A 9486-nucleotide genomic window follows, 5' to 3' on the forward strand; every position below is an offset into this window, starting at 1 on the left:
ATTTGAAGACTAGAGAAAGCATAGTGAGTAGAATGAGTGGTCAGCAAGAAAGCCAAGGTAACCAGGGTCTTGTAGGTCAGGTTAAAGAGTTGGGTTTTATTCTGAGTGCAAAGGGAACCATTGGCAGAGTAACATAACCTGATTTACACTTTAAAAATATCATTCTGCAATGTGATACAACTTTCCACCCACCAGAATGGCAAACATGAAAAAGACAGACAATACTGAGTGTTGTTGAAGATGTGCAGCAGCTGGAATTCTCATACACTGCTGGTGGGAGCAGAGATTGGTACAAGAAGTTTGAAAACTTATTGGCCATACCTATAAAGCTGAACATATGCACACCCTGTGACTCAGCAATTTCATTCCTAGTTACAAATCTCAACAGGTAAGTGTACATATATTCACCAAAAGATATGCACAAGATAAGTTCATAATAGCTTCAAATGGGAAACTATACAAATGCCCATCAAGAGTAAAACAGAAATGTGAATTGTGGTATCGTTGTAGGGTTGAATACTATAAACATCAAGAATGGGCAAACTATAACTACCCATAACCACATGGATGAATTTCACAAAGTTAACGTTGAGCAAAAGAAGCTGTACTGAACAGTTCAAACTATCCAGTCCCATATATAGGAACTTCATAAATAGGCACAACTAATCTGAGGTGTTGGAAATTCAAGTTGTGGTTCTTTTGGAGAGTCTAATGACTGGTAGAGGTGTGAAGGGGCCTTTGGGGTGCTGTAATGTCTTGTTTCCTGATCTGGATGTTGGTTATATGAGTGTATTCGGTATCTTTCTCCAGTCATCCCTTTACTCTTGCTTCCCGAGGCGAAATGGATCTTGAGCCCAGAGGGGTGGAATGAAGAATGTGGGAGGATCTATGGCCACCATAGAGCAATGTCTGCTTTTCCATTTACAGCTGCAATTTTCTCAAGCATGTTGGGCAAATGAGATTCATCCATTTTATAGGCAAGGACGTGGTAGCTTAGTGACCTACTCAAGATCCCTCTTTCTATAGGGAGAGCTGAACTTCAAATCCAGGTCCTTAGATGCTTTTCATGAGGCCCACTGCTGTTTCCGTTTCTCCATGTTGCCTCTCTGGATTGGACCAACTGGTCTCTTAGGCCTCCTTCCAACTCCATGACTCAGAAATGTTACATTTGCATTTGAGAATTTGAATCTTGAAACTAATCTAAGAAAGTACAGTGCTTCGACCACTATGTTTATTTATAGAGCCTTATATCTAAATTTTTTTAAAGCAATGTTTTTGATTAAGGGGATAAAAATATTATAAGTGAAAAAAAAAGGTGGAGATATCTGTTAAACTCTGAGGGAAGAAACGATGGTTTTCATTGTTAGATTTTTCTCAGTCCCACTGCATGGACATATGGAATTGTGTGTGACACATTTTTGCTTTAACCACAAAATTTCATGAATTTTCAGTCACTGAATAATGAAATGAATCATCATTCTAGATGAAAAGGAGGAAATTTTGAGGGCAAAGTATTTCCCTGAAGACATTTTGAGAAACTAAGGCTTGACCACATTCACTGGAATGGAGCATTTCTGCGGTAAGTGTCCTATGCCTTTGGTATGGAAGAGCATGTCATGGGGTCCCCATAGGATGAAGAGCTAGTGGCCATGTATCTGAGATCTATTTAGTCTTGTTTTCTATATATCTATAGCTGTAGCTAATAGCTGAACATTGTTTTTTTTTTTTTTTTTTTAAAGATTTTATTTATTTATTCATGAGAGACAGAGAGAGAGACAGAGGCAGAGGGAGAAGCAGGCTCCCCACGGAGCAGGGAGCCCGATGCAGGACTCGATCCCAGGACCCTGGGATCATGACCTGAGCCGAAGGCAGACGCTTAACCGACTGAGCCACCCAGGCGTCCCATAGCTGAACATTGTTAACAGGCAAGTAAGAGAGTTTTCTTTTTGGCCAGCTGGACAGGGAGTGTGGGGCAGCAAGGAGAAGAGCATTTACTGAGTCCCTATTGGGTGGGCCCTCTGCTACCATTTTATTTGTTACCTAGTCAAGTGGAGGCTGTTTATTCTTCCACATGTAAGGACCTCATAAATATGGAAGTGAAACTTTAAGGTTTTTGAGGTGGGAAACCATTGAAAGGATTTAAGCAAGGAAGAGACCTGGCCAGGATTATCTTTTAGAAAGATAAATGGATCTATTGCTTCCCCAATCCCTGCTAGGATTGCCCCTAGCGGGGGACAGTTAGTTAGAAGAGGAGACTTGGGAGCCAGGAAGAGTGGTTAGGGGGCCTCTTCTATAGTCTGGTGAGAGATCATTGCATCCTCATGCAACACACCCATGAAGCTTTATCACCTCCTCCCTTCCATCCTTCCTTCTATCATTGTCATTTACAATGCTATTGTAAATTTAAATTTTAAGTGTCATTGACATTTAAAATGTCATCGTACATTTTACTTCTACATCTGTTATAACCCCCACCATTCATAGTTGCTACTTTTGCTTTAGACATATATATGGTTGTCTTGGGTGCTTCCCCCTCATCAAGCCCCGAGAAGGAGGAAAATATCATAATGCCTAAAATATAATTTGGCAACCATGTCCTAGTGGGGTTGAGTGGCTCGCCTAGGATTTTCTTTCATGTGGGAAGATCTGGAGGGTGACTGCTCGGGATTCTGTGTCTCATCATCATGTCCACTGAGGAGATGGGTTAAGGGCAAGTACCCCACATCCTCTGTGTTGGACACAGAGATGTGAAGACTGGGAAACCGGGGACATTGTCCATCATGGATCCCTAGAGCGAGGGACAGAGGGGAGATGAGGGGTTAACCTGGTCCCAATCTGCCTTGTGAAAGAGTTGGGTGGTGGAGGAACCGGCATGGGTAGCAAAACCTTGGACACCTTTATTTCTTCTAACATTCTCATTTTACGGGTGGGACCATGAAGGACCAGAGACAGGAAGTACGTGATAATAGTAATTGTTATAAATTGTTGAGTGCTGGCTTCTTCATGAACGTGCCCTCTTTCAGTCCTTGGGGCAATCCTATGAGGGAATGTATTAATTTCCTGGGGACGCTGTAACAAATTAACACCAACCTGGTGGCCTAAAACACCAGGAATTTATTCCCTCATAGTTCTGGAAGCCAAGGTGTTGGCAGGGCTGCCCACCCTCCGGAGGCTGTAGGGGAGAATCCCTTCCCTGCCTCTTCCTTGGCTTGTGGGGCTGCTGAATTGCGTGCTTTGCCCTGGTCTTCACATGGCCTTCTCCTATGCATCTCAGATCTCCTTCAGCCTTTTGCTGATACAGACACTTGTCCTTGGATTTAAGGTCTGCCCAGATAATCAAGGATTATCCCATCTTGAGATCCCCTGCGTGGCTACATTTGCAACGACCCTTTTTCCAAATAAGGCTATATCTTCAGGGAGGGGGCCACTATTCAACCCACTACAGAGTAATAGAATCATCATCTCTAGTTTACCAATAAGGACACTGATGCTCAGAGAGGTTGAGAGAACTTCCTAAGGCCACACAGCCTGCGGATGGCAGAGGTGGGCTCCAGAGCCTTTGCTCTTTGCAGTGCTCTATATTTCATAACAATACTAATGATGGCAAACTCACAAATAGCACTTACGTACATTAATTCAGTTCTCTCAAAAACCCTATGAAGAGGCAGATGTTACCATAATCAGCATTTTAGAGATGAGGAAACTGAGGAACAGAGAGGTTGGTTAAATTTCCCTGGGCGACACAGCCAGTGACTTGCCGAACCAGGCTGAAACCCAGACATGTTGGCTCAGTCTCTGTTCTCATCCACTCACATCTGCCTCACAGGTTCCTCCACCGACATGAAAGGTCACTGTACAGCCATTGTTAGACATGTTTTCAGTGATGGCCTGGGAGTTTTAAGAGGGGCTCTGAAATATGGGTCCCTAAGATCTAGTGGGTGAGACAGACGATAAGCAAGATTGTAGATGCCTGGGACTTGTACAAACCCCCAGGGCAAGGAGCATTCTTCTGTGACTCCGGAGGGTGGGAACTCTGGGCAAACTTCCCCTTCCTTTGGTTTTGTACTTCTCTGCTGATGGCACAGGTGCCCTGTGGGTCAGCCAGGCTAGCAGCTGTTCTCTCTCTCTTCCTTGCTCCCCTCCTCACCTTTTCCCATGTCCAATTAGTGCCTGTGGATTCGCCTCCTTGTCTCCTGTGTCCTCCCTTCCCTTTATATCTCACTCTTATATTAGTGGTCATACCTCATTATCCCTCCTAGGGATGGGAATAGCTTCCCATCTGAACTCTCCAGAGTACTCTATGCTTCCTCTGGCTGCCTGCAGAGTGATCTTGCTACAACACTCACCTGGATAAAGACCACTGTGCCCTCCCATGCCAGTCAACCCCTTCCCCATTATTCTCCTCTTCTCCCATGCCATTCCAAAAACTTACCTTCTCTCTCCTTTGTGCTCATCCTAAATGCCTGGATTGCCATTCATTCAACAAATCTTTGTTGATTGCCTTCTCTGTGTCAGGTGCCAGGGAAACAGATGCGAACAGGGCAGCCATGTTCTCTGTTCTCGGGGAACTTCCATTTGGGTGGGAGTGTCAACTAAATGAACTCAGGAAAGCAAATAAAACAATAAATAATTATGATAAAAGGTATGAAGGGAAGAAACAAGGAGCGAGAGAGAACAACATAGTGGGTGGGGTGGGGGTTCCATTAGGGTGGTCAGGAAGGGTGCTGAGGAGGTGCCAGAAGGTTCTTGTGTTTACTGAGCTAGGTAATTCAGTGCTTAATAAACGAGCAAATCCATTAGCAGTCTCAGTTTTGCTCTTCAGATAAGTAAGTCAAATAAATCTATACTCCAAGTGGGGATGAATTCCCTTTTTTTCTCAAATACTTGACAAAAGATAAACGTCTCAGAGACTCTGCTAATGAATTCTGCTATTTTTCTCCTTGGTCTTATCTTGAGTGTAGATGTCTCCACATTGCTTCCCTTCCAACCCCTTTTGGAAGGTTCTGATTTTTACAGTTGTCCTGAGGTGGCCCTCTTGTCTCTGAATGTGTGCAGGGCCAATGGGACTGTTGGGGACACTGCAAAGACAGCCTCTGAGTGGGAATAGGACAGACCTTCCGTCTGCATCTTCCCAACTTAGAAACACCTTGGACTCCTGAATCCCTGTCTGTGTCCTCCAAGCACCATTTTTCTGGACCGCTGGCTTGTTATGGGAGCGTTACCGGGGAATTCTGGATTACAGGCCCTGGAATGCTAATTAAATCAAATCAGTGAAATCAGGAGGAAGAGAGACTCACGGGTATCTTTAGGGAAAACAAAGACCAAATTCCCCACATGAAGAGAATAATGTGGCATTTGAACAGGAGCCTAGAATTCCTATAAGACTGCGTGGAAGCTGACATTTCAGAAGCCAGACTCCCTTCCCCTCCAGAATCCTCAGCATTGGATTCACTCTCATGACGTCACCCCAAAGGCTTATGTTGGCAAGATCAAGAATAGGACATAACCAGTGACATTGTGTTAACAGATTAGTTCTCTTGCATAATTTCTTATGTCTGACCCTAATTCCTTCTTGATGGGCATTTGGCAGATATTGCTCACCCTGGCCTCTTGGGAAGCTGCTCGGAAGTTGCGTCTTGTATACATAGGCCTTGGGGTCCATTCGGTGTTTGCTAGCCCCTGAGAAATGGTTGAGTTGAGTTTAGTGCACATTTACTGAGTATCTTTGCAGTGCCAGGCCCTGCGGGGCTGGAGTGGGGACACAGAGATGAAAGACACAGTCCCCGCCTAGGAGATGCCCTGATGAAATGGGGAGAGGAGGAGGAGTCTGTGCCATGTGGCTCCGCCTGGGGCGGGGGGGGGGGGGTGCCTTCTTGTGGGAGATGGCATCTGCGATGGGCTGAATAACGCCTCCCCACAAATGCATGGCCACCTGGATCCCAGACTGTGACCTTATTTGGAAATAGGGTCTTTCAAGATGTAATTAAGGTGAGGATCAAGATGAGATCCTGCTAGTTTAGGGTGGGCCCTAAGTCCAATAAGAGACAGAAGAGGACACACTTGGAAGAAGGCCATGTGATCCTGGAGGCAGATTCTGGAGTGATGGAGCTCGAAGGTAGAGAATGACAGTTTGTCCGATAACGAAGCCCTTCTTTGCACCCAGAGCAGCCCATATGCTCCAGTGATGTTTAGGGCCCATTCACTTGTGCATTTGCTCATTCATCCTGCAAACGCGTCAGCACTGTTTGTATGCCAAGTACTGACTGAACTTGGCCTAGAGGTTCATAGGGACCAAGACTCTGTGGGCTCCCATGAAGAGCTCCCCTTCCAGTTCCAGTAACAAGTCTCTACAGTGCTACAAAGTGGAAGGAGTTGGAACAAAGGGAGGGAAGGGGGAGGGTGTAGAAAGGTTGGAGAAGGCTCCACGGAAGAGGGGAAGGCTGAGTAAGAGTTCAGTAGGCAGGGCAGGGAAAGGCATCATGGCTGAAGGAATAGCGTGTTGGAGTGAGGCAGGGTTGCGTCAGACATCCTGAGAAGGACAGTGTCTGAGTAAGACCCGTCACAGTCCTTGTCCTCTGGGACCCTGCAGATTTTTGTTATAGGCGGCGAAGGTAAATTCAGCCACTTTCTTCTTGCGGACGCTGTTTTCTCTTCTGGCTCCTCTCCTGCTCACTGGTTTATGTTGGGACAGGGTGTTTGACATTTTTGTTAGTGTTTTCTTGCTTAGCTCTTACTCCACTTCATTTTTGCCCCTTCCCTTGTTGCCTGTTGAGATGATCAGTCAGGCTATCTGACATTTTTTACTTAAAATGTTTCAGTTTAACCGCTGCCGGCTAAATATACTTTGACCTCAGCTCTGGACTGGTTCTCTACTCAAACAGTGAGATGAAGAGATGAAGGAAGCCTCGTGCCAAAACCTTCTCTCTCTTTCTTTTTGGACTGAGATTATCCTCAGCAGATTGGAAAGCACCCAGTATGGCCCGAGGGGCGTTTTGCAACCCAGTTCAGATACGGGGTTTGGCCGGGGGGATGCCCAGGTGTGTGAATGCACCTGCCACGGTGTCTTATCTGACGCACGAAGCTGGCCCGCCATGTGTGTCCGAATGTGTCCGGCCCCGGTGCCATCTTTATAAACTCCAGGGGACAATTTACTTAGTTCTTCTGTGCCCCAGCGAGACTTGGACAAGTTCCGAGTAGCCACAGACTCGGGCGGCTTATTACATTTTGGATTTAGACGAAGGGGAAGGAAAGTGGAGACATTAGCAAGTCTCTGACAGAAGGAATTTTGGAGGCCGCAGAAGGAGTTTATGGATGGCAAGACTCCCACTTCCAATTCCAGGCAAATGGGACCCTCTGGGATAAGCTCTCACCCTCCAGGCTTGACCTCGGTGGGCCATGCTACTTCTTCCCCAGGGTGGGAAAGGGGAAGGGGAGAAGGACACAGGGATCCCTGAGCAGAGGATCTGAGGCGCTTACAGCAGGGGCTATCCACAGTGACGTGGGAGTTTGAGATGGAGAGGGGAGCAGAAAAGGCAAGGCCAGAGACAGGCGGGTGCTGGTGGCAAAGGCCCTGGGGGCTGGAGAAGGGATTGGGACCTCTATGCAAAGGTCTCTGGGAAGCTGTAAAGTCATTTTAAGCAGGAGAGGAATATGAGCAGGGCTGTGTTTTAAAAAGATTAGCCTGGCTGTTGTTCAAGGAAGGATCAGAGGTGGGCAGGAGTAGAAGCAGCAAGGACCACTTAGGAGGCTGGCCAGCGATGACAACGCAGTGAAGACGGGGGGACCGAGGTGTCTGCGGTCCCCGACATGGGCGCAGTGAGGAGAGGCATCTCCGAGCGGAGACCCGAGGGAGGGAGGGGGGGAAGCCCGCGGGTGCGGCATCTGGGCCAAGCGCGTTCCAGTGCAGGGCACGGTGCGTGTGACACAGATGTGCGAGCCCAGAGGCCAGTGGGGCCGACGCTGAGTGGGGGGACTCGTTGGGCGGTGAGAGCAGAAGGGGAACAGCGTGGGGGGGGGGGGGAGCAATCTTGCAGGTCTCTGGAAGGCATTGGAGAAAGCTGGGAAGGCTTTGGAGGGGGTTTTTTTTTTTTTTTTTAATTAAAAAAATGTTTTATTACCTTTTTTTACCTTAATTCCAGTATAAGCTCTGGAGAGTTTTCAACAGGGGAGTGACCTCTTCTGACTTATATGTTTGTGAAAGACGCCCCAAGCCGCTGGGTGGAGAGAGATCTGGGGGCGATCGGTGGTGGAAGCCGAGATGGGTGCAGATGATGCACGATGGCAGCTTGGACCAGAGTAAGAGCCGCGGCTGGTGGGGCGGCTGGGGGGGGGGGGGGGGCGGGGGGGGCCCGCCCTAACCGAACCGAGTGGGTGGTGAGGGAGAAGAGCCAAGAGCGGCGTCCAAGGCTTCGGGCCCGAGAAGGTGGGATACGGGTGTTTCCCTCTGCCAGGCTGGGGAAGCCTACTACGGGAGGAGAGGGTTTGGTGAGGAAAAAGCGATCGGGAACATGTCGCCTTTAGGTATTTGACACCCACGTGGAAACATGGAGCGAGCAGTGGAGTCTGGAAGTGGAGAACAGTGGGGAGTCGGCAGCGTGGCAGGAAGGAAAAGCCATGCACGAGGGGGCTCGCTCTCCACACCCCCCCCCGGGGTGTGAGGGTAGATGCGCAAAAGGCGTAAGGGCTGAGCCCTGGTTGGGGGGGTGGGCACCACCAGTTACTAGTTGGGAAAGAAAGAGACAAGAATGAAGTGCAGGGAGTAGGAAGAGAGGGTGAGCGGTATCCCAGAGGCAGAGTGAGGAAGGCATTTCAAGATGGAGGGAGGGTCATCTGTGTGGTAGGCTGCTGACTGGTCAAGTCAGATGAGAAATCAAAATGCACTGCGTTTTAGGCCCTGGAGGTGTCACTGGTTACCTATTGCAGGGAGAGGTGGGCCCGAGTGCCTGAACAGAGAGGTTCAAAGAGAATAGGTTGTAGTAAGAGGCCAGCCAACCGCTAAGGTGACAGCATCCAGGATGAGGAGCAGGGGCTGACAATCTGGGCAGGGTGTCTAGACCACAGCCACATGGTCTGGGGAGCAGGGCAGAGCTTTGGACCCCAGCAGGAGAAACTGAAGTGCAAAGAATATAAATTGGGAGGAAAGGAAAAGTCCAGAACATGAACCTGGAGAGCTGGGTGGCGAGGAAGGCTCCAGCTTGAGGGCACTCTGGTGCCAGGCTCAGGGTTGTGAGACCCATTCCAGATGCTTCCATTGCTGGAGAGAAGACTGCCAGGTGATTATAATGTGCCACCATCTTCAGTTTATTCCTGAGCGTGGGACTGAGCCAGCTTGGGAGGCGCTTTGAGACCAAGAGGGCTGTGGGGTTATTCAGCCCTGGCATGGAGAGGGCAATAATTGCTGGGATCTCTGAAGGAATTTGTTGGCTTTCCTCAGAAGAATGATTCTCATAACATTTACCAAAATGAAAATCCTGATTAATTCTGCAG

General features: G+C 48.2%; 1 long non-coding RNA gene across 1 annotated transcript; it reads left to right on the plus strand.

Annotated features, from left to right (window-relative positions):
• Nucleotides 1-204: 204 nt before the first annotated feature.
• On the plus strand, nt 205-1775 carry LOC116639455. Its single transcript, XR_004300845.1, has 3 exons — nt 205-388; nt 1484-1579; nt 1740-1775. It is a non-coding gene; the product is annotated as an uncharacterized LOC116639455 (long non-coding RNA).
• Nucleotides 1776-9486: the final 7711 nt, after the last annotated feature.

The sequence above is a fragment of the Phoca vitulina genome, unplaced genomic scaffold (genome assembly GCF_004348235.1).
Source record: "Phoca vitulina isolate PV1807 unplaced genomic scaffold, GSC_HSeal_1.0 scaffold18, whole genome shotgun sequence".
Taxonomy (NCBI): Eukaryota; Metazoa; Chordata; class Mammalia; order Carnivora; family Phocidae; genus Phoca; species Phoca vitulina.